The sequence below is a fragment of the Dromaius novaehollandiae genome, chromosome 3, assembly GCF_036370855.1.
Source record: "Dromaius novaehollandiae isolate bDroNov1 chromosome 3, bDroNov1.hap1, whole genome shotgun sequence".
NCBI classification, from domain to species: Eukaryota; Metazoa; Chordata; class Aves; order Casuariiformes; family Dromaiidae; genus Dromaius; species Dromaius novaehollandiae.
Genome location: NC_088100.1, coordinates 66288534 through 66315446, shown reverse-complemented (window position 1 = coordinate 66315446; position 26913 = coordinate 66288534).

Genomic DNA, 26913 nt, shown 5'->3' with positions numbered 1-26913 from the left:
GGAATGCTGGAAAGAAGGATTAAATATATCATGCCTGTGCTAGGAATGCTTTAGAGAACCCATTATCCCTACAATATGACATGAATCAATATACACTAGCTCGGAAATGATATAGTTACATGGAAATTTTGGAAGCCTCAAAACAGGCTGGAATGGAATTGCCTAAATGAGTTAGGTTAGTTTTTTTCCGAAGCATTGGGAACAAACACGAAGTCTCTCCAGTTGTTCACCGAAGCCTCAGCACTTTTAGATGTTAAGAAACCTTTCAAAGTAGGAAGTATGTGAGATGTTTTGGAATAGGTCTCTAGTGCAGATCTCTATATTTTTCATCCTACATCTGCTAGTGAGAGGAAAAACAAAAAAAAGCAGTGCATTTTTATGAAGTGTAATTGCAGTGTGATTTGAATGCCAGAAAGCCAGTGCCTAAGTGAGATATTTGTTTCAGTCGTCCCAGCTGTATGTTGCCAGTGTAGACTTCAGTTTAATTGCAGGCGTTCTTTAAAGTAAATCATTATCTATCATTGTCATTCCAGAAATGATAAAACATTAAAATAGATGCAACACTCAGCACTATTTAGACAGATCTGAAAACATTTTAAAAGTATGTATTCTATAGTCTTTAGATCACAGAATTTTATGCATTTGCTAGAAAGACCTTTCAGATCAAAATATAAGCCAAATTACTCATAAAATAATGTAAGCTGGTAGGGGAAAAGAGGATAAGCCATGTCATTTCACATTTGTCTGAAACTGGAAATGTTACAGAGATGTTTAATTATTGCCATTTCATCAGAACATCTCTCTAGTCAATGAAAGGAACAGAGATGGTGAGATATCAAGAAACCTTTTTATTACAGGGGGAAATCCAATGGTCCCCAGCAAGTTATGAGAAAGAAAAAATGGATGTGACACTTTATTTGGCACTTTGAGCCATGCATCTGAGAAAAGTAATCTGTAAAGATCAAGAATGACCAAACTCACAACCAAGGGAACGTAGGTAAGTTTTAATGTTCCTTTGTGTAGCATATAATACAATGCTACATAATTGTTTGAAATTGAGGGTGCATCGGCCAAAGTTGGAATTCACTAACCCTCTCTCCCCCTTCTTCTGAATCAGTGGTATATTTCTGTACCAGAAACTACATGCTGCTTCATCAGTCTTTTGCATTACTTCTTGGCTACATACACACTTGCTGTCCAGTGTGAGAGAAGCAAAAGCAAACAGAGTATGCAGGGGCACAGTGGAAGACAGCATAGTCCCTCTGAAGCTAAGAGAGGCATGGAGTACCAGGTTGCAGATGCTGTCAGCAATAACTGGATTTACTCAGTGATCATGGGATTTACACTGAATCTGTGAGTCACTCTGGCTTACTGGTTCTGAGATATTGCTCCTTACAGTGTCTTATTGTTGATTTAAGCAAGTTTCCTCTGTTGTGGAACTTTGCCTCAGACCATTTTCCTTCCTAAAAAACAGAAGGAAAAAAAAATCTAATTCCCTGGAGAGGTTCATTCTCCATCTAGCCCACCTACAGATTAAAATATCAGCACTGCCTAACGTTTTTAAACCAAGGCATACTAAATTTAATTTTGCAACAAAGGAACACCCCTGCCACATCTACCATCAGCTCAACTCAGTTTGCAAGACTGTGCAGCAGAGGAAAGTAAAAGTGTAAGAAATGTATTCCTGTTTTCCATATAAACTAAATCACTTTCTTATAGTCACATCCAAGCTAATATACATTATTACTTGGAAATATAATTTATAGCATCCGCACTCGAGTGGAAATGTTTATGCTTTGCTCCAGAAATATATTGAATATCTTGATAGTACATCAAAGTTTTCAAGTTGTGTTATTTAGTAGATGTTTGTGTGGTAGGATTCTAAGAATGACCTAATTAAGACTTTATAAGTGTATCTAGGGATACTTTCCCCTGAGACTGCTTTTCTATAGATATCTGATACTTGGTGCAATCTTTTCTATTCCAATGACAAAAATCAAACACAGTGACTACTATGTTTGTACAATGACAGGCATGTTAGACCTGATCTGGTTGGAGACAAGAGGTGCGCTCAAAGTACAAACAGTAATTTATTTTCTGAGCCTCAGGGAGATGTGATTTTAAAGGCAAGAGTGATTTCTCCACAACTAGGAGGGACATAAAATTCGCTGATTAAAGCAGGGAAATCAGCTCTACCTACTGCTTGCTGTGTCAGAATAATTTCCCAAGAGGCTTCTGCAGAGCAATCCATGGGGGAGGAAGAAATCCAACCCCAGCTCTTATTCCATGGAGCAGTGTCACAGTGCAGTTCCTCCTTCTGGACACATCCTAGTTTGCTGTTTAGACTGATAGGCCAAGCCCATCTGGTTTCACTAAGATCCTCTAGGTTTTACAAGGCTCTAGCCACATTCTTTGGCTCCAGCTTGCAGAATGTGCTTCCAGGGTACAAGATCTCTGTCTGCAATCACTTTTTTTGGAAATGGATCTCTAGCTATAAAAACAATACTGCGTCCCCTAAGGGTACCTCTACATTCTCAAAAAGCTTAGTTCGCCAGTTCATTCCCAGGTCTTGATACCCTGGTGCTGAGGCCAGAGGCTGATCTCCAGAGTGGAGAGTTTTAGCACTCTAGACGTAGCCTAAAACTGTAGGGAAGCTTCTGCATGCTCCTTTTTCTCCCTCCACTTGTTGGCACTTGAGTTGTGCAAGTGCATGTTATCTTATGATAGGATGAATCTTATGAAGAAATGAAATGCAAACTTTGCAGGAGACTGTTGAAACAACAGCTCTTTAGTTTCAATAATGCAGAAAATACAGGGAGCAAAACCAGTAAGCATCTACCTGCTGGTTTGTCTTTTGTTGTTCTCATTCTCTGAGATCTGATGAATCTTTAAAAAAAAAGTTATAATGTGCACACTTAAAAAAAAAAAAAAAAAGTAGTAGTAGTGTCTCTTCCCCTCCAGATTACAACTTCTGCTCTAAATACAGTTTTCTCTTTGGCCGCTGAAGGCAACACTCATCAGCATGGCTGGGCCAGCAGTGAACAGGTCTTTTCTTACACAGGAAACATTCTCCCCTGAATTCACCTACAACTTCCACTTCTCAGCTGTTGTGTTTTCGGACACTTGGCACAGTTATCTGCTTTTTCTCTGTCTAGGGATTTTTTAGTCCCTAAAGAGTAAGTTCCCTGCAGAGGAACTAGAGAAAATTGCTTTTGCTTAGGATGCTGTCATTGTGCTGCTTCATTTGGACAAGATATACTCAGGTGCTGATGGCCATCAGCAGGTGTTCTGAAAGACTCTGCTGTGCCTAATTTATAAGCACTGAAGTCTTTCATTGATTTATACCCAAGACTCTTCTGGGATAGGGAAAATTGCTTTTCCCAAATAACTTTTTAATACATATTTGTATAAAAGTTATCATCCCAACAGGACTGAGAAAATTATAAGTAATACCCGAGTTACCTATGCTTTGGAGATTAGCGAACTCACTCAGGATATAGGAAGGATATAAGCGTTAATATTTGAATCTTTGTAGCCCGAATTCTAGGTAAATTTGAATTTCTGTGACAGACAGGTTTTAATTCCTCTCTTAAATATTTGCTTTATCCCATGACATAATAGACACATTTTGAAAACTAACTTCATTTTGCTCCCTGCATGCTCTTTTGTTGAATAGGAGATTGATTTTGAAGGCTTTCCTAATTTTCAGGAAAAGATCTGTATTTATTTAGGATTTAGCTTTTTTTTTTTTTTTTTTTTCCCCACAAAAAGAGGGTAAAGTACATTGTGCTAGGACTTAACATCCAGCCTAGATGTATTTCAGAAGCTTATGTTTTGGAATTGCTCCAGTCTGCTCCCATTTATGGAGTGCCCATTTGAGGTTGCAGTGTGCTAGGTACACTCCTAGAGTGCCTCTTACAGCAGATAGAAACCTAAAAAGAATTCAGTTCATGCACTCGGAAATCTCTCCAAGACCACTGCATGAGACCCTTAAGAGCCTACATCTATAATAGACTGGTTAGCTAGATCCCACTTCTTAGACAAGTCAGATAGTGATTAACCTTGTCTTGACAGATAACCCAAACTAGAAATTACATGCATTTCCTTTATGATCTATAAAGAGCTAAGATTCCAGGAAAATAAGCAGTGGAAAAATTATATATATTATTACATCCCAAAATACATCAAAAGAATGTTGTTAAGGTTATAATGTCAAATACTAAAAGATTAGATGATATTTGGATGTGAGGTTTGTGGCTGTCTTGGTATAATTTAAGAATTCTTCAAGTTAATGTTGTTATGGAAAAATTTCCTTTAATTTAAAAGAGGTCTGGTGAGGAATTCAAGCATTAGGGAAAACCAGAGTTTGAAAGTTAAGTACTATCATACAAGAAAATAGAGAACTGGAAAGAGATAATACTAGAGGGATTCAGAAATACAGCTTTTTACCTCCTGCCCTACTGACTCAAAAAAGTAGTTACCATGAAAAGGCCTAACATGAAGTATGAAAGGACCATTGGTGGTGAAAAGAGGCAGTCCTAGTCAAGATAAAGTATTTGTTGTTCAAAGGAACCAATCACACACGATAGCTGTCTCAGGAGAGGAAGGTGGGTTCTGAAGAAATCGAGCCAGATTTTAGTTGTGAGTTTCCCAGGCTGACACATGCTTAAAGCTGATGTGCTGGTCTTTAAATACATTTTTTTTAAAAAATTTGATGTTCCTTTCCCTTTAATAAGCATTGCTTTGGTTTTAAGAAGACTTTTCTGCTCTCTAATGATGGACTCCTGCAGAAGGAGCCAGGAGTGTCCAACTACATTGCACCTGCAAGATCACAGTAGTGGATCTTGCATAAGGTGCAACATAGGAGGCAGCCAGAAACATGTTAAAGGTCCTAGAATTATGAGACCTGTAACTATCTGGACAAAAGTGAGGCTATCTGTCCAATGTTAACCACTCTGGGTAGGCATTTTATGATACAAACTTTATTTACATGGTATTTTTCTCTAAAACTTCTGTTTCAGTCAATGTACACAAGTAGCTAATGCTCTCTTAGTAAGCAGTTTTTGACCTCTTTCATTTTGCTGTGCAGTGTGTGCTTTCAAAAGTTATCTACTGCACACTATTTTGATCTGTTCCTCATATGAGTTCCTCTACAGTGTTTAGCACTGATGTATATGAGTGTTTTACAAATAATTTATTTACCTTCATAACACCTCTGTGAGAGGATTACCCCATTTTTATATGCAGAGAACCAAAGTATGAAGAGATAAAGGTGAAAAGCATACACTAATATCGGATGTCTGATCTGAAATGCTTCAAATGTGATTATTTGCATCACACTGTATGATGTAGGAATCTATTGCTCAAATACAGCTTCAGCTGCAAATAGGAGTGCTCTGCTTTTCTGCAAATCAGACCCCAAGGAAGAGATGGACACTGAAAAAACACACAAAGGGTGGGACGTGGGCCCCTTTGTCTGTATTTGACTTCATGGCAAGAGCCTTCTCTCTCATCTTCTGTCTGCATCCTTGCTTCCCTGGAAAGGAAACCTGGGAACATGGTTTGGAAGGAAAATATGTCACATTCAGACAAGGCTCTTTTCTGGACAATCTGAACAATCTTGATGGCAGAGTGTAGAACAAATTTTATTAGCCCCATGTTTTACATTTGTGACTGACTACAAAATCATTGTGAAAGACAGTGATAATATTCCTCACCATCAGAAGGCAGATTTACAGAATAAATTTACCAAGTATTATCAGGCTTTTAGACAGACCACTGTGGGGATCAAAGAAAAAAGCCTAGAAATTAAAGAAAAACATTCTTATTCAAATTATGTGCAGTTACAGTATGTACCCTGAAAAAGGAGAAATAAATAGAATATTTAAAAATGTCCCTAGTCTGTGAAAGCTGACTCCATTTTACTACAAACAGGGACCCTAGGGAAAGGAAGATAATAATTTTATAAATAGTCATGTTTAGCTATTATAATCAGTGTGGGCATACCAGGGGCAGAGCTAAGGTTGTGCAGGCAGTTGTCAGACTAATTCCTGAATGTTTAGAATTACATCCTGAATCCTTAATTTTCATTCATTACGACGCATTTGTATGAAAGTCAGTATAAATATTTGCCACAGCGGACCACTTTACTAGATTGCCTTAAAGAAAACAGGATCAAAATTGTAAGGTTTTTGCACACACAGTTAAAAAAATAATTGATGTTTCTCTCAGATGTGCACACGTTGGGGAAGAATGTTCAGATTTGCTTACAGGAATCCTTAAGAGCCTATATTCTTTCTCTCATGCACAGCAAGTGATGGCAATGATGTACATTTAATTTCTCAGCATCATTCCAATTAAGAAAAATGACCTTCAGAGCAGTCTTAAAAAGCTGTTGAAATGCTTTGAAAAGGAAAGACCAGAATTTTGAGATCTAACTTGGAAAATAAAAAGCCCTTAATTTTCAAACAATCAAAACTAGGTCTGCTCTGTAATGCTTGTGTGTTTATGGCAATAGGAAAATATTTCTATTTTCTGTCCACAAACCTCATCCCGAAAATGGTCTCATGGAGAAATAGGCTAATTGATGCATGCTCACTTGTCATTTTGAAGGAACTAGATTACCTAAATTGCAATTGCTGGATAGGGAGAAGCAAAATCTTGTAGAAGTGCTCAATTATTTGTGCATCTGATTGCTGTGATAGACACAGAGGCACCCAGCCTTCCGTGCTTCATTTGAAAATCCCAGCCTAAATCTGCGCACACAAAAAATGTTCTGTCTTCAGCCATATATTAACAGTATTCAAACACTCCTCTTTTTGCAATACTTCACATCATTTTAAGTGATTTTTAAAATTCCACCTGCCTTACTGTAGGTTACCAGCTCTAGTTCAGGCAAAAAGAGCAGAATTGGTTAAAGAACAGAAGGGTGCAGTATGCAGATAAGCCCAGCATCCATGCAGGCAGGCTGCGGAAGGTCATTTACTCTTAAGTGCTAGGGACATAAAAATGTAAAACTCACAAAGGGATGTTGTGTCGGTGGTTACTGTGGGCCGACAAGAGTCGCTAGGTGGCAGAAGTGCTCCTTCTGCTGCTCCTTATACCCCTTGTGGTGTGGGCTGTAATTAGGTCAGTGTATTGTAAAGTAGGACTGGATGATAAATAAAGTAGGTTTTCTCTCCTAGTACACACCGCACTTTAATTTCACTTCTTTTTAGGTAGTGTTACAAGGTGGATTAAAACTTTTAAAGGCAAAGAAAAAGCCCTCTTGCCAAAGTAAATGAAATTTAACTCACTGAGGAGTAATGGCAGAAAAGGAGGAGAGAGAAAAAGGAAAGATGACTCCTCTCTGGTGACATTGATATTCTGTTCAGAAGAACATTGGGGAGGGGGAGGGCTGCGCAGAGAAGTGTGCTAAATCTCAAATCCAAACAGGCAAAATGTGCAGTTTGCCAGCTCTGGTGCAAGGTAATAACATGCACTTTTTCCTTGAGGTATTTTTCTAATCTTGCAATGAGAAAGGCAATTTTAGTCAGCAAAACATGACTGAGTTCCCCTTCCAGAGATCACAGTAATGCACCTCACTATGGAGGTGGTACCGAAGGTCAAAGATGAGATATCATCTCCTGCATCATTTAATCTCCATCTAACTGGGAGCCATGTTACCCCTAGAGCTCAGTGTCAGCTCCGGGAAAGAAAGGTACAAAGTGTCAGAAGAATTATTACAGCATGTGCTTAATCAGATTCACAAAGCTGTTCTTTCCGGGTTAAATCATGTTAAGGATTCGATTGTATTTCCAGTGAAGTCAATGCAAACCCCCCTTTGATTTCAGTAAGAATAGATTTTGCCCTCAATGCAGCATTTGTCTTCCCAAAAGACATGGCAGAGAAGGAGTTTTCAGGAAGAGGAAGAGAGAGGACAGGAATAATCCTCTCCACCTCTTCAGGTGTTCCACCCCTGAAAAAGCAGAGAGAAAAACAGACCTACTTAAAACAGAATATGATCTGGTGGAAAGGAACAGATGCAAAAATAAAAAGAAAATAAAGGTAGACATAGGTGTTAAAACATGATTTAGGCAAAATGTAAAGAAGTGCCTAAATCTAAAACTGTGGTCTTGAATATTATATTGTAGAGGTAGACTGAGATCAAGACCTTAAAAAAAAGCTCATACCCCTTCTCTGTTCAGTTCTCCAGGTGCTTACCAATGCTGTTTCAGCTTGGGGATCTAGGTAAGTAATTAAAACCCACTGGGATATTTAAGATAGGTTGGGTGCTGCTTTTAATTCCCAGACAGACCCAGTTTAGTCAACACATTTAAGTACAGACAACTTAGTTTGACAGGATCAGGGATTTTACTAATGAACCTGTTTTTGCCTTGATTTTTAGCATACCAAGTGATAGTGCTTCTATCCACTGTTAATATAATAGCTTTGTGAAGGGCAGCCTTCCTTGCATCTTGGGAGAAGAGTTATAGTAGTAACCCGTCAAGCCCGTATGAGGATTTCTGGGAAATCTGAATTCTGGCCATTGGGAAAAGCAAGCCCACAAGAGCTGCCGAAACCAGGTCTGTGCTGCAGTGAAACTGTGGCTCCCCCGAAGAGTCCTTGTCATCTCCCGTTTACAGCCATTCCCAGACTACCTCTTCCTCTTGGCTCTCTAAGGTATTGCATGCCTGTTGATCACATGAAAAATGTTAATGTGCAGCTGAGTAGGCTGCTAATTCCTGGCTTAATTGTTTGCACTTCCACTTTGAGAGCAGACCTAGATCCCACCCATAAGTGTGTAACCTACTCTAATATAGAGCTTCTAATCCTGCTCCTGACAGGGTCAGCCAATAGCTTAGGTGGTTTGAATGGTCTCCTGAGAGGAATGGCTCAGTCTTCTTTCCACCTCCAAGCCTGAGGAGGTCTCCAAGTTTCCAGGTAAATTCCCTAACAATTAAGCTATTCAATAGATGGTGGGCACAGGTTCTATAAATCATTTGACTTCTAACAGAAAAGCATTGAACTCTGCTTTTTGCAAGGGTACATGAAAGCAAACATTTCATAGACTTAGGTTTCCCCTGCTCCCCTGTTTCCCTGAGATCACCCTTGCTCAGTGTTTTCCAATGCAGCCTGGTAATTTCTGGAAAGATCACATTGCACATTATACTGCATAAATCTAAGTCAAGTGGAAGTGCCTAAAAAACACTGCTGTGTCTCTTTTATAGACACTTAAGTCTTATATTGGATCTAAGGCTATGACTTTGTTTTTTATTGCATTTAATGAATTTAATTATGACACCAACTACATTAGCATATAGATTCTGCTGTGAATTTTACAGGTTCTAATAATTTACAGAGAAGAAGTGAGAAAAGGCCAGTATCGTCATATAGGCTATAGACCACAGAATGCTCTTCTCTCCTTCTAGATGTGGGCCATATTATTCCTCTAAGGTTTATGACATTAAAGAAATGAACTTTCAGTACAGAACGAGGTAAGAAACAGGAATATAGTTCCTGAATTAACACCATAGCCTTGGCTATGTCATTTAGCATGGGATCTACAAGGTAGGAATAATGTTACTCACAGCACAAAAATGCTGTGAACCTAAAAGAACAAATGTGTTAATGTTAGCCATATTCAGACCCTCAGATGAAGACAGCTATGAAAGAGAAGCATGTTTAAACATTATCTACCCTCAGTCCTCTTCTAGCATCTTTATTTCTTTTTTACTTCTTATTACACATGTATAAGCTATAATTGTCTGAGAAAATCAAACTAAAGACACAGAGCAGACATGCAGGCTTTCCGTAAGATGCTATTGAACTGGTTTGATTTTTGTGTGGCTAGTCATCAAGCATCTAGTAGCATCATAGGTAAAGATTTTGTTACGTAAATATTTTGTCAGGCATAGGAGAGATCGATTTCAGTGTTGTCGCCACAATTTCCCATCTCCGGCAACAGCTGATGTTACCAGTGACTTAATCTGTAAGTTGCTGTCTTTGTCTTTCCTCTGGAAATCATAAGCTATCAAGTCAACACTGTATGCAAACATAGGCCATGACTAACTTATTCATCATATATAGAATTTACTGTATTTGGCTTATTATCCAAAGCAATATATTCAGATAGAGTGAATTTGAAAAAAAAATTTTTTTAGTTTGCAATCATTACATGTGGTGTTGAAAAGAAATGAGGCTATTATATGAAAATTCATTTCTTGATGGAAATACTGAATCAGAAAGCAAAACATTGGTAATAGCTAGTTCAGGGTCTGGTTTAGTCAACCCTATGTTTGCTTGAAAATGAGCTATGCTGAAGACTAGATTTTTTCTAACAGGTCCAGTTTTACCACCAACCCAAGAAGCCCGATAAAAGGTGAAAGATGATGGTGACAGTAGATGTGGTGCTCTTGCCTATACATGGCCTCTCACTGATGATAATATCAGACCAGAAGGATCATCAGAATTTCTTTCTTAGATTTCCCCAGTGAACACAAGACTTGCCTGTGGATTTAGTGATAAGCATATTGTTTGACAAGTTAGATCCCAAATGGATTATTTTTGTTACTACTAAACTTGAATCTGATGTAGAAGGAGGACTTGGCGGGGCAGGGGGGGGCGCGCTATTTTTAACTGCTCTTGGAAACATTTTGTTGAGTAGTAGGAGTGGTTGGTACTTTTCCAGATTGGAACTGCTTAGCTCATGAGTTCGTAAAATAACTACTACAACCAAAAAGTATTGCAGCAGCACAGAAAAAAAAATCTTTAAAGAAAACTTTTGCAGATTTATCAACACACTATTTTCTCTTTCTAATTAAGTTCCAGATGTTGAAAAAGAAAACACAAGGGCAGAAAAGATTTTTAAATAAGAAATGATACTTCTTACTTGTTTCACTTGAAGAATTGTATAGAAGTAAGAATTTCTATTTTACACATGTTAAATGATGTATACTGCAAACTCTGTGCTATGTTTGAGGTTATAAAATCACTGGCACAAAATAAGACATATTTAAGCTACACCATATCAGCTATTTTCCCATAAGAACAAAAATTGTTGTGGTAGGGAAGAATTTGCTTGTTGTCTGTTCAGTGCTCTGTTTCTTTGTGGGGATCAGCTCAAAATAGAGATACTTCATCTTCTAGACAGTGCTAGCCACAGAGCCTATTATGGAATCATGTCAGTGCCTCATGCTATAACCTCTCTTCTGTAACATGTCATATCCTTGCCACACACTCTGGTGTACACATGTGCATGCCAGACAGATCACAATTAGGCATGCAACATCTTCCCTCTCATGATATTTTCCAAATACACAACTGCCTGAATTATCCTATGAGGTGCTGTACATGTACCCACCACTTCAGTTTCACTTGTTGGATGTATAGACTTGTGTTAGGGAGGCACTCTGAGAATCATATGACAGCAAGCAGGCTCTGGCTCACATACCAAACCTGGGCTGCTCCTGCTTCAAGATTAACAGATGTCTCTCCCCATCCTAGAAAAACCACTCAGCACACAAACATTTTGGGATGACATGTGCTGACTACGATATCATTTTAAGCAGATGCATTAGTTTCCATTTGTAGAACAAATGAGCTTTCCTGATAAAAGGCACAGTTACTCAATTTCTAAATTAATTTTATTGTGTGCTGAACAGGTGAATATTGGCCAGTCATTCATGAACTTCTGCATGGGAATGAGATTGTTTGTTCAGCAGAGATATCAAACTGTGGCAAACAGGTTGCTGCAGTTTTAGTGATGAACTTAATTGGCATCCAGTGACGATAAAATAACAGAGGATACTGCAGGTCAAACTTCAACTCCATCAGCAGAGCTCTGTGGGGAAGCTTCCACAGTACCTGCTGCACTATTGTTCCCTCTATTCAGTACTATCAATATCTCTCTTTCTGATGGACACTAGGCTTTTTATTTTAAACCCCAAAAGCTCACAAGGGGTTCTATGTGCCAGGATGGTGTAATATATGATTTGCATAAGAAAAGGTGAATAGACTCAAAATACCTCCCTGAAAAGCGAGGAGTTGAATTTTCCTTTTTAATTATAAAGAAAAAGTCTTATGTCACACTCTGCATCTCATTGTGAGTCTCCCACAAAATCATTTGATTAGAAAGGCAAAGGATAATTGGCATGACAAAAACAAGGACACAAGAAGTGAGGCATTATGTGCTGTTTCCACAAATATTACTGCTAATTGTGTCAATTAAATTATCTAATTAGTCTACAGTAAATCACTTGAACACACACTAACACAAATTCAAAGCATTTTTCCAGCGTATGTCTGTATGGAGAAACCGAAGGGTCAGAGTTTGCATGAGCAAAGAGTATCTCTGATTTGAATTTTGTTAATAATCAAACATACCTAGATAGCATACAGGCCATCCCACTGCTTAGGAAGTGTTATGATCATGTTACGAGCACTATATGTAGTAGGCAGAAGTCAGAACCGAACAATCTCTGACAGTCCTATGAATCAACCGAAAGCCACAGCTGTGTCACTGCAGAGCGGAACCCGAGTTAATAAGTCTTCAGGAAAGGCTGGATATATGTGCTGGCCCGTGCAGGGCATACCCATCTGTAACATACTGCACAGACAGACGAACAGAAGCAAAGCCTATGTTAGCAAATTAAATGTTCCTGGAACCATTACCTGCCCCTGAGCTCAGCTGACATGGAACAACCCATGCCCATACAATTAAACTCTCTTGCATACCCAGGCAGGATGCCCACGGTCAGAGTGCCTATTGGGGATGACCCTTGGTCTGTGCTAACTCCCAGACTGTGCCAGGAATTGTTCAGGAGAGTGCTAGTTCACTCAGGCCAAAACTGCCTGGGACTGTTCTCACACTTTTGCAGTTTAGACAGTCAAGTCAATTCCCAGGGTTCTCCAGCATTTTTAATTTGCTTGTGTACATGTAGTAGTACCATCTATTTTATCCTCTGTGTGAAGCATTCTTGCAGAGTCACTACTGGTTTTATATAGAGAGCACAACGAGAAAGTAGAAACAGGGATCACAGGTTTGACTAACATAAGAACCGAGCTCTCCTCAAAACTAAATCCTTTATCTATACCTACAAACAGAAGCCTTTGGCTAATGCCATACTTATACTCTGTCTACACACATACCTGCACAAAGCTGGCAGGTCAAATAATCAGTTTCATCATCAAGGTCTCACCTTACTCTGTGATGACATCTCTAGTAAGATGCGGTGCCACATGTGAAGTGGATGATTGGTCTTAGGCAACTAAGAGGGATGCATTCTGAGATTTGATACTTTCTGGAAATAGTTCTTTCTAATCACTTAGCAGTACAATACATAAAATAAACAAGGAGTGTCCAAACAGTAGTTGCAGAATGTTTTGGGAAATCAGTGGTGGATGAAGTTTCCGCAAAGTAATGAACAGGAGGCTGTCATTTTTCATTCAGCACCATTTGATGTCATTGTTCATTGAAGTTTCATTTGTCACATTTCACATGTTTAATAAGGAATAAACTAAATTCTTATTTAGTTGTAGTGCAATAAAACAGCTTGAAAACTGCACACACACATACACACACACACACATTTGAAACTGGCCAAATTAACCCTTTCTTCTGTCAAGGTATCTGAGTATGATATGCTCTACTGTTTTTAAAAATATTTTATTTTATGTAAATGTTTCTGAATATAATCTCAAAAAATGGATTTCCATAAAAGAATAGTTAGATTGTATTGAATAGTTATTGAGAAATTTTATTAAATGCAAGTTGAATGTAAACATCAACAGAATTTATATTCCTCAGTCACAATTTATAAATTTTTAGTTAACTTTTCAAGTTGCAAAAATGCCCTCAATATTTGCAAGACCAAGTGTGAAATAAGAATGTTCAAACCCAGGGAAAGCAGCTCTAAACATGAGTTTTGGATGAGAGGAACTTGTATCTTCCATTCGATAACTCATCACTTCCCACCAAAAATTGCTACATACACAATATACAGAGAGGTTCTGACTCTTATAACAACAGAAATTACTTCCTCATTCAACAGGCCTTAGTGGATATCCCAAATTTGGGGGTCTGTTTTTTGCCTCTGAGTCAACCATATTTCCTCTTCCCTCATCAAACAGGAATGCTTGCATTTTATGCAGATTCACAGCAGTTATGTAAACTGTATAAGGGATTTCTCTCATTGTTCCTGAAAGCTATAATAAGTCAGTGTGTATGGGCTTCTGTTGACCAGTGAGGGAGGCTGGCTCACAGAAATATCAGTGTCTAAGTTAAGTGCATATCTAACTTCTCATTTTATAAACACATCATAGAAGTGTATAAACTGAATTTATTGATCAGCTTTTAGTTCCTGTTACCTTTTTCTTTCTAATCTGAAGATATTACATTTTTTAATGACACAGTTGTTCATGAATAAGATATTTTTAAAATAATATTTGTAGATGTCCTTCCAAGGACTAGGTGCATCTTGCAGAAAGAAAGAATGAAGCTTCAGTATTCTGTATTGTCAGGGAAACACCCTAAACCTTCAACATAGTCTGTTCTCTCTGAATAGCAACAATGGTGCTCTGTTTCTCACTTCGGCATGTCATTATTGCAAAGCTTTATTTTTCATTTATTATCTTTAGTTTCTTTTAGGAATTCACAAATATAGCAAAGGAAAAATGCATGCACCTTGATTAGCCACAACAAAGAACAAAGCAAATGTTTTATAGCTGAGTCTATACGGAGGGTATCAGTTTTAGAAAGTAAGCCTAATTTTGACTAGCCTGATATAGACAATAATGTGAGACAATAAAAAAAATGGAAGAACAAGCCTGGCTGGACCTACTCTGTCATTCAGTTTAGACTCACTCTTTGATATGCAATGATACATTAAAAAATAATCTAGAAAGATTCACAAAACCTTCATTCTCTCTATCTCCCCACACACCACGTTTCACAGTACACTTTTCCATACCCAAAAGGCTTCACTATAAATAAGTTACCTCAACAAGAAACATCGTTATCTAGGCACAGGATTCTGAGGTCAAATATAATAGAACAACCCATACCATTCATACAATTAATCTCTTTTGCTCTTCAAAGCAGGATGTCACATCCAAACTGCCTGTTAGCAATGATCCTCAGCCTGTGCTATCCCTCAGTCTTTCCTGTTGGACTAGAGACTTCCTGAGGTCCTTTCCAGCCTGAATGATTCTGTGATCCTGTGATTCTTTAATTACAAATAAAAATGTTTGCCACATATTCACATGCCAAAAATTCACTGGTAGATCCATTTGATTAATTTCAAGAACTTCCAGTTCATGGTTCAGTCTTAATGATTTAAGAGTTTTGCAGAATATACTGCCATATTGACCACTGTTTGTAAGAAAGAACTACCTCTGGAAAACCTGGTACCACTCTGTCGCACTAACACAGTGTTATCACAATCAAAAAATATTTTTATTTGCAACATCTTGATTTAGCACACTCCTCTGCATACAAAACAGGTAGTTTTTGTGTTGATGTGTTATCTACCATTAACACTAAAGTGTCTATATTCATTTGGGCTTAACCAGTTGCATTATAATAAATAAGAAAATGTTGCTTTGCCAGAGGTCAGATTTTATATAATCACAAACACCTTTCTTGTGCCAAAAAACAAAGCTAGTGTTTCAGGTTAACTTTTCACTGAGGGGTACTAAGACATCTCCTTCTCTCCTGTAGTTTCCCAATTGCATGGGTTAGCAGGTTTTCACTGTACATTGAGCTATTTCAACATTAACAGAGTTTCCTTTACACTGTGAGAGAATGGCATCATGCTCCAAAGCATGGGTGATCCAAGCAGAGCAACCATGGGGACTCTCTGTGGGGTTTGGGGCCACTCTGCCTCTCCCCAGTGTGTAGGACTTACTTCCCTCTCACACAGCAGCAGGTGCCAAACAGACCCACTTCTGCATCTCCCGCAGGGAGCTCTGGTGGGCAGGAGGCAATGTCTAGCTGTTTCCGCAGCATCTGCTGATCCAAAAGTTGTTCTCATTTGCCTCTTGAGGAAAAAGCAGTGGGCTGTATTCATCCGGCAGGCCACTGACTGGGTCATGCTGTTCTGTTTTCAGAAACATCCTCTTGTACAAATGAAGAAAAAAACTGTTTGAAAAAAATTAAGTGTAGGCCTCTCCTTTCATTCTCAACTCCTTTTCCTCATCCTAACTCAGTTAATAGATTCCCAAGTAATTCTGGTATTGTGTGCACATCAGGGTTACTCAAAAGAGATAAGCCTCCATATCACAAACAAGTGAACGTGGCTGTCTTTTAGAGACGAATAAGCAGTCCCTGCAAATCATACGTAGTTGTGATGCTGTGCAGAAGCTTGCTTGAACACAGACAAACTTCACCTAACTTAGAAGAAAGGAGCATCAAGATCAGCAAAGACACATAGAAAGGAAGCCAGGGTATAACAGAAGAAAGAGATCTCTATTTTTCTTCTGTGGAACTGATTTTTACCGCTTTTCTACGGTATCAAGACACCGAATGCCCCTGGCACATGACTTTCAAAAGGTGCATCATCATGTATCAGATATGACTTTCTATTTTATGCAAAGGTAGATGTCATTGATTTTATTGACCACTTTGCTGCACAGGCAATGCAGGTATTCTAATGAAAGTTAGCACATGTGTTACAGTCTTTTAGCATTTGCTTTCTTTTTTAACTGCTGGCTTGCATAATTCAGAAACCATTAAGTATTCATGTAGTCATCTCACAAAGCATTCAAAGATAAAATAATAAATACACATATAGGGTTTTTTTTTTCTCTTGGGAGGAAACAAATACTCTTACAGTAATGGGTTTAATAAACATAAGAAATTTGCATATGATGAGTGAACTTTCCAAACGAAACGTGTTGCAAGAATTGCATATTTTTGTTTAATGAAATTGTTAGCTTTTTTAAGTAAATGAGTTTTTTAGTAGAAACTGAGAAGTATTTATTAAAAATCACTGTTTTGCATGAAGACCAGGAAAGGACATTACAATTTGTACATTACAAGCCACATACATGTGTCCATTTCTGGGAGGAAAATGCCTTATTTTCTGGGAATGCCTGTTTACAATGAAGCCAGGCATTATTTTGTCTTTACTTGCAGCTGAGCATAGAAGTCCCAAGTTCATCTGGATGGTCCAAGTTTCGCTCCTTCATGTGGGAGAAGACATTCTTTTGATGAAGAAAATATGCTTTTCAAAAAATGCCTGAGAAGGGCTATATAGCAAATAAAATTATTCTAAACAAAAATCAAGTGCCTTCCTGACTGACACTTGGTTCTGGATTTGCAGAAGTGAGAGCCCGTCCAGGCTCTCTTCTAAGATAATAATAAATAAGCATTGCATCACAAAAGGTGGCAAAACCAGCTGATCACATGTATGTGTTTGTTCTTACGGGTGCATACGTTCCTTAGTTCACAGTTTGCTTTTGTCATCATTCATTATTAGTCCTTTCTTTCACTGAAGATTCTACAGAAAGGTTAGAGGCCTCTGGCAGCTTCCTCTCAGCTGCATGCTGCAATTAAGCAAGGCTCATGTATGAGCATCTCACATTACTGACCTCAGAGGTCTGCGTGTGAGACAGTATATGCTTGAGAAGCAGATAGCTGGAAGGCTAATAATAGCACCAGAAATTTAGCATTAATTTTTAGATGTAGCATGCATGTGCTAGGTGTTAACACTGCAAAAAGGGAATGATATTTTCTGTCCCAGGAAGTGTTTATAGCCCTAATATAGGACAGAAGTAAGAAAGACAGCTAAAGGAGCAGGTAATGATCACCATTAAATGGAACTATCTTTACCAGGCTTTAAGTTCACTTCATTCTTTAGCAATAGCCCTGGGAAAGGGAGCTTGTATTAAGGCCCTTTTCCATTCTGTTTTCTATGAGGTATTTGTGGCAGAGCTGGGTTGAATAGGCAATATTATGAGACTGGGTGATAGATGAAGAAAAATTAAAAAATTAGAGAGACGTAAGTAATGAGTACAGACAAGGACAATGAAATTATAGTGATGGAAAAGAAAAAGGTAGGAGAGCTATTGGGACTGGTGGAAGAGTCATGGAGAAATATTTGGGAATAAAATTCAAATAGGGATACAGAATCCTTTTCTGGCTATAGCTCAATGGAATATACTTCCTTTTCCATCTGGTTTACTAAGAATTGTCTCTGGAACAGGATTTGAAATGTTAACCAGTGTACGAGAAATCCAGCACCAAACCCAGGATCTTTCTTCACCAGGAATCTTGCAGGAATCTAATGGCTACATTTGGGCTGCACTAAAAATATATACTATAATAATAACACAGAACATAATGAGGTGATGTCATTATTCCTGGCTGTACTACAGATTTGGGGTGGCACACTTGTTTTCAAGGCCTATCACATTCTGCTAAGGTAACCTCTGCCTACAGCACATTTAGCCAATACTGAAAAACTGTGTGTTGGAAAACAAATACAATGCTTGTCATTGTTGGTAGGAGACACAGTGGTAGCTTCCCACTTATTAGGCTGAAAATGTATCCTGTACTGTATTGCTCTGGGTTTTGATGGTATACACAGTGTGCATTTTTGATACAACTTAGGCTGATCTAACCAGACACAATGTGACCCATGCAACAAACTGCACTAAAAAGAAATTTGTTTCTTTAATGGATAAAAACAGGCAATTCCTTTGACAACAGCGTTTGCAGCTGCCCTTTCATATTAAAGATAACTAGCCTTATTAATAAGCACTTGACACCACATCTGCATTGGATTTCTGTGTGTTTGTTCATTCAGAAACCAGAAACATCACCAACATGATGTTTTGGAGACATTTGCGAACTTCATATAACAGCCACATGTAGAGCACACTCTGCCTATTGAGGCCTACTGAGCACAGCAGTTTTCATACCTGTGAAGTGCAGCTATATCTGTTCTCAGTAGCAGCAACATATTACAGACATATGCAGCCATTAAAATCTGGAGTCACTCTGTGCATATTGGGAAAAAAAGTTTATATAGTTCTTTTTGTACAAAGGGCAGGAATGGTCTGACTGGTCAGTGTACCTCTCTGAAATGAACTGTTCTAGTTACAGCTCTGGCAATAAAAAATACAGCATGGAATTGTGCTTTTTGGACAACTGCTGCCAGTCCAGCCACCTACAGAGTCAGTATTACTCCTTTTGAAGAATAAGTGTGATCACACAACTGGAAATCGGAGGATTTGCCCTCCTGGCGATCCCCAATTGAGATAATCAGGAAAATATTCTGCAGGGGCTCAGAGACAAATGAATACCCTTGAAAATGTTTCATATAACAAAAGCTACTTTTAAGCTTTGCCCAGTCGCAGACAAAACTCTCAGCGCTTGCAAGAGAACAGTTGACAGAAACAGGAGGCCACAGACTCTCCAAGGCATCTGTAGGCGACGTAGCCAGTGTTGTTGGGCAGGGCTAAGAGTTCAAGGAGTGCTTATAATGCATAGAAGCAAAATGAGAGAGAGTAAGAGAGAGAGAGAGGAAAAAAAAATGACTGCGGTTGCTTCATGTACTGTTCCAGCTCCTGGGTGTCTGTGGCTTGCACAGCACAGCTAGCTGAAGGTACACTGAGTACAATTTGCATCTTGCAGTGTGCCAGCCTTCTGGCCCGCTCTCCTCTGAGCTAGTCATTCTCTTTCTCAGCCTATATGCTATATTTCACAGACATTATTCAGAGCCACTTAAATCAAGGACATTTTTATTAATCTAATAAACTGCTCTGAGAAAAGAAGTTATAAACAATTCCTTTTTATTCTTGTCCAGAAGAAGCTCTTAACTGTTTTCCTTTTGACCCTCTGTCTTGCAAAGCAGCAAAACTTCTGAATTTTGGAAGGGTCTCAGGTGCCCGATTCTGAAACAGAAGATTGCTTTAGTATGTGGAAAATGTCAAAGAGCAGTCCTTGATTTTAGAAGCAGATACAGTGGTGGGTGACTTATGTTTTCATTCTATGGGTGAGAATTTATTGTCCATGAGAGTGAGCTAATAACTTTACACAGACACTATGCAAACAGTTCCCTGGCACCCTTTTTGTGCCACAACTTTGAAAATACCACACAATCCACCCAGACAGTTAGGCATAAACAACATCTTGCCATGAGCTCCAGTGCTTCTTGCTACATCTCTTCGCATTAGCAAATGTGCCAGGCTGTAAGATGTCTTTCGGTTCTTCAAATACTGCAGACCAAACTAGTATTTACCATACATTAATATTGATATATTCACTGTTATAATCAGACTCTTGTTATTTGTAATTGCTTATTACTGATATTGGTATAAGAATGATTATCCATGTGAGAAGCACAAATAATAATGGGCCTGTCAATGACTATTGAGAGCAAAAAGCTGTGTGTAGAGAGGATAAAGACTGGGATTTGGTTCTTGTCTCTTGTATGGTTGAATAGCCTCTCAAAACAATCACAACAGCATTAGTCAGGGAAACACAGTTTAATATTGTCACAGTTACATGGAAGTTTTCTTGCAATTCCAGGGGTAAAAGCATTGTTTTGGGTAGAACATGGATTGTTTTCATACACTTTGCCCCCAAGGACAAAGTCATACATTGGATGTAAGCTAAAATGTCAAACCAATGATATATGCAAAGGTCATATTTAATGGACTGGAAAAAAAAAGAGGAATGTAAATGACTAGAACTAGAGAAATAGGGTTAAATGCCACTGATGTCTGTGGCATTTGCAGAGCTGCGCAGACAGAAGGAAGCACTATATAGGGGGACTCAGGTGAAGTTTAGACCTTCTGAATTTGGCCAGCACTATAGGAATGGAGCAAATGGTGGAGAACTCACAGGCAAAGGAAATATTCACAGAGTGAAAATAACAGTGGTTCCCAAATGCTTTGTACAGCTGGCATTTTCAATCCTCAGCACTTCCCATGAACCAGAACATTTCTTATTCACAAAATTTCTAATTGGAAGACACTTTAAGGCAATAAATTTTGTTACCCAATCGAAAACCACTTTACTGTATCCACATAGTTCACAGTTTGGAAGCCACATAGTTATAACTATTTATCCCATTCTTACTATCTGAAAATGGAGTTCTTATGTCCTTTTAGAACTATTTTGTTTTGTTTCTAGTTTCAGGTTTCCTCCATAGCTTGTGTTTGCCAGTTTTACATGTTTCTTCATTAGGATAGTCCTTTTAGATGCATTCTCACCAAAGGGCAGGTACACAAGCCTGTGCTTGGAGGCAGGTTAACACAGGCAGATGGAGTTTCTATCTGTAAGTGCAGACATGGCAACTTTGTATCTGCTTGAAATTTCCTCTGTAGACTATTTTCTGCAATAGATTGATCTATCCAAAATATATATTCACAGTTTAGGCTCCTAGATGGAAGATCTGTGTGCCCAAATTATACAGAGTTATTTCAGACATGACAAAATAAGTAAAGGTAATAAACCACATAAAGGTTACAATAGCAGGATTATGCAGTACACATACTTGACTGAAGTTTAGCATATGTTTTCAGTCAAAATTTGTGGTTACATCAGTTTTTGTCAGTGAGACTAAAGCAAACTTCAGGCACCGAATGACAGTCCAGTGGTGAGTTTAGGAGAGAAAGTTCTACAAACAGTGAAGTTTGTGGCACAAGGCCAAAGGCAAGAATAAAGGGAGGGCAGTGTTCAAGTTGATTTATTTAGGAAAAAGAAAGGAGAGAAATGGTAAGAAATAAGCAGATGGCAGCACCAGTCCTTTCCTCATTTCTGTGGAGTTACAAGGTGACATTCTGCATCTCATGAAGTCAAAAAAGTATATAAAAGTATATACACCTTAATATTTGCCTATATATACACATACATTATGTACATACATACATAGAAATATATGCCCATTTAGATAGATAGATAGATAGAACCTACATATATTGCTTTTTAGAGCAGAGTCATTTTGGATTAGAGGTCCTCCACTTGAATTGTAAGATAGTGTAAATGTAACACTGCTCAGAATTAAAAAAAATTTTTTTGAAAGAGGTGAGAAATGATGGGAGATGATTTTTAACCTTTCATACTTCTGCATACGTAGTTCTATAGAAGAATGTACTGCTTAGGCTAGTTTTTTCACTCTCAGCTATTTGTACAACAGCAATCATAGTATCTAGGTGCCAGTTTTGACAAAGTTTCACCAGGAAAGAAATAGTTATTATAGGTTTCATTGTGAAATAACTGGTTATGTGTCAGCAGCTGCTGTAGAGAACTGCAAATACATCAGTGACTGTACAGAATGAGTGTTACAGAGATTTGGATACACATCGCTGAGCGCTGGAGAAACTACAGTCGTTGTAGGAAACTGTGCTATGTTCCTATTCTGTAGCAGACAAATTTCCCAGGGAAACACATTTTGGAGGTATCTTCAAAGAGTGAAGTTCAATACAAAGAAAAAGTTCCTGCAAACCACAATTCCAAAATACATCTGTGTCTTTCAGAATACATGAAAATCAAGCACACCATGTTCTATTGCCTGATTCCCTAATTCTTGGAAAGACTCAAACCGAGATGGCAATATTCAGATGGCAGAGACAACCGGTGGTGGTAACTGGCTGATGCAGAGATTAAGGTTTTAGTAGACAATAGTTGTATTATACTACAACTTTTACTAGCATAATCTCAAAGCTTACTGCTGTAGTCATTTCCTAAAGCAGATAGTCATCCAATACTTGTTTTGGATTTTACAAAAATGGACTATTAAATCAATTACCAGGTGGCACTACCAGGTCATAGATGGCAGCGCTTACAAGAACAAGCTATATGGACACGAATATTTTCAGTAGAACATCTGAACTTTAATTCATGCCTGATAACTGCTTCTTCCAGAATTTCACCTCTCATAGACAGGTGAAATAAAGAGATTCCTAGATTAGGAAAAGAAGATCCACATCTCTCCTCCCTGTAATATGTGGAGAATATTTTCTACTTGAACTACAAGTTATGCTGCTAAGTGTATCTCTAGTATCCATGGGTCTTTCTACTGATGGATGCCTTGAGGAAATATTTTGTCCTTCTGCATATTTCTTGAATATATACTGTCTAATTCTTCTAATAAAAAAGTACACGTTTTGTCATAAAGTGTATACAAGGTAAAAGAAAAATTTTATATTCTTGTCTGGGCCATCAGCTGATAAGTTATCCACACATGGAAATGCCATTGACTCTGTGTCCATTATTCATAAGAATATTTTAAGTAGCTGTGTTTTCCTGTGGACATTTAGAGAGAAAAACCTGGCACATTTAAGATAAAAGTGAAGTTTTTATAAAAATAGGTAATTTGAAAGGTGTGAGGAATGATAGCAGTGAAGATGGAGTTCATGTTCTAGCATACTCTTGCAGCCAAGGCATTTGTTCAGATCTGTATAACTGAGAAGTATGACAGCTAAAGCCCAGATGGTATAACTGTGTCATGCAGCTATTGCTACGAAAACTCTGTTGGTATAATTTTGCTTATATTTCAAGTAGTCTTGAGCAGCTTATCAGCTACTGTATCTTGTTTTTTTGCCTCCCTTGCCTCTTTAGAGTTTATAAACACAAATGGCTGGATGGAAATGGCGTACATTTCTGGGTTTTTATATTCAGGTCATTGAGGGATATGTTTATTATTGCTTTGGTGGGATTTTCATGCCTATGGGCAATATCCAGAAAAACCCTTGTGGGGTTTAAGCTGTTTCTAGTCATGTCAAAAGAAATCTTTCAATTATTTTTTGTGGATGATCTCTATGCTACACACAAACTGCAAACCAGGAAGACATTTTCAGCATGAAACTTCAGCTGTATATGCTAGGCCTAATTTTGAATGAAGCATGACCCTGCGTTGCTGAGGTAATACTTAAGGAAGAGTCAAAGTTCAAAACTTTAAGTAGAATAAATATCTCCATGCCTTTATATGTTCCTAACACTGACATTCAGAAAAGCAGAGATTAGCCTTTGGTGAGGTTTAGGCTTTCCAGCCTAAAACTACCAAAAAAAAAAAAAAAAAAAAAAAAAAAAAGCACAGGGGAAAAGTTAACTTTAACCATCATTTTTCTCTTCTATTCACTGCAAATGTAGTTTTATTTTGAGTTTTGGGCACATGTTGGGGTCATTTCTGATTTTATCAAAACAGTTTTCCCATCTTAATTAAAATCAGTGGGCTCTGCAATTCGATTAGATTGGAGGAAGGAGAGTTTGTTAATTTACATTTAAATAAAACTGATTTTCTGAACTTCTGATATAGTTGCATTTTTAATATCTTGTCCTTCATATTATATTTATAAATGTTACCACTGGAATTATGGGGAGTCTTGGCTCACAATTCTGACTGTTATCCCTGAGTAACAGTGGTGGCTTTGTAGCCATGGCATTCTAGAAACAGAAGCAAGACAAAGTTTTTAAGTGGAGTTATTTTTTATTAAATCTATTAGTATAGCTGAAAGAAGAGACAATTTAAAGAAATTAGACTTCAGATTTGGGGTTCAGCATTAACAGTGACTAGAAATGTTTCATTGATCTGAAGGTAGTATAACATTTTTGAGACTGCTTTCAGTTTAGATTTGTTGCTGTCACTGAAGATAAAATTATAAAGAAACAGTTTTCCATCTGGAAAAAACTGAAGGGTTTTGGAACATTTCCTGGTTAAATTGTAATAAAAAGTAAAAAAAAAAAAGTGGTTGTGATGAAATATAAAAAATTTTGAAATGTTATTTCAATGCCAGTTATTCTCAATGATTATGCTACAGTTTCCAAACCAAAATTTACTTTTAAAACTTTTTTCTGATTTTAAAATCAGAATTCCTGTTTAAAATCTGCTAAAGAGAGCATTTAGAGAATTTCAAAACAGTTTTGAATCTGAAAAGTTAATTCAAACTGACCTTTCTTTAGAATGATAAGGAATATATTTTCCTGATGTCCTGGAGTATTTATCCACAAAAGAAGAATGCAAGCATTTGTCTGGTTTTCACAGACACTCGTATCAACTGCACACTTCGGTAACCTTGTTATGACCAGAATGCATCAGACTTACTGTACGAGCACTTGCTATCTTTGCAGTGCATGTACAATAGACTCAATTTCTTTGGAAAATTTCTCTGGAATGATATTTTACTTTTTCAGTGAGAAAGTTTTCATTTTTGTCCAATTTCTTTTTTATCAGAAAAAAGAAAAAACCTAACTATTTCTAGTTGGTGACAACATGATTTTGATTTCCTAAATCTACTGGAAGTGTCTTTCACAGTCACATCCTCCTTTGAAGCAATTATCCGGTCCAGGGAAGCTAGTTTCTTGATTTTCTCATTGTTTGTAGTCAATGCTATTCTGAAGCCAGGTAGTAAAAAAAAGAGACAATGAGAGCTTCATTTAGCACTATCAGCATCTATTATAAATGAGCTCCCTTTACCTAGGAAAGCTGAATGCTCAGACTTGATCTTAAACTCTGGTCCCAAGAGCACAGACTCTCTTTCAGCTGGTATGGTAATGGTATTCTATATAAAGCAACAAAATACTACGTGGATTTTCCTAACGCTATCTCATGCAGATTTAAATATTGTTCAGGTTCTGGGAGATTTTTCCACCATATGGAAACACCTGAAGGTAGGCTTAGATACTTAGACTGTCAAAGTTATGCCTTAGCTTTAATTGACAACTCCCACTAGCTTTGTGGCAGTTCTGCACCTAAAACTTCTTGTTTCATGTCCAACCAATGCCTAGTGAAAGATGATATGCATCCAGGAAAAAAAAAAAAAAAAAAAAAAAAAAAAAAAAAAGGAAGGAAAAAGAAAAGAAAGACCTAAGACTTGAATTATCATTCTGTCTCAGGGAGAGAAAAAAGAAAAAAAGATATGACCTTAATTATTTTGATACAGAACAGAGAATGGCTATGTATGAAATGTGCACATCCAGGAATCTAACCCTTAGAATCTTTTTCCAAGCTGCTAAACCATTACAGATGCAGCCATGCATACCTGAGATAAACTCAGTGATAGCTTTTGAGACGGTCAGAACTGTGTCCTTAGGAAAGGTTGATTTTTCTCTTTTTCTGCCAAATAGTTTGTAGTCAATTTAAATTTCCTCAGGTTGAAACTTACCAGAACATTTTGTCATGCCCATTTACCGATTGATTTAATTATGCTGTGCAACAGAACTTGCCAACAAGACAAGGTGTGATGTACTGTTACTTCAATAAGCTTGGAAATTTCAGAGAGAAACGCAATGTACTTTAAGTTTCTAGTTCCCACATACTCATTCCCTATTAATATTGGATGAAACTTCTTGACAAATGCGTTGTCATGAACAGTCTGTTTTCATTGGTGGAATATTGGGCAGTTATACCTAAATCTTTCACGGCGTCATTTAATCATTAATACAAAGTTAATGATTATCTATTAATAATGTGGTACTACCTTATGTTTGATTTGCATTTTTGCGTGGCAACTACATAGGTACCTAATATCCTGGTAAGCCTATCTAAATGCATTCATCTGTACAATACAAACATATTTTTGTTCCCTAAAGCAGGATCTTATGAATCCTGTGAACATTATTTAGCTAAACATTAGTTTCTTCTTTTTTTTCCATGAAGTGCTGAATATTTGGGAGCTTCAAAAACTATTTTCCTCTTCCCACTACATAAGGAAGCAAATATTCCTTGGGTTCTTAAATTCTGAGTGTTACAGAATGATATATTACAAAAAAGGCACAACAGGGCATGGCAAGGCTGTGAGGACAAGAGCAGACTGAAGAAGAGCAAAGAAGAGGTGAGAACCACCTAAAGTTTATTTATAGTCATAAACAGGAAATAAATGAATAAGCTTGAAAACAGAGAGATAAATTATCTGCCCGGCTGCACAGAAAACTATTGACAATCCAGAATAGGCAGTTTATGTCAAGTATACTTCATTTTCTTGTGT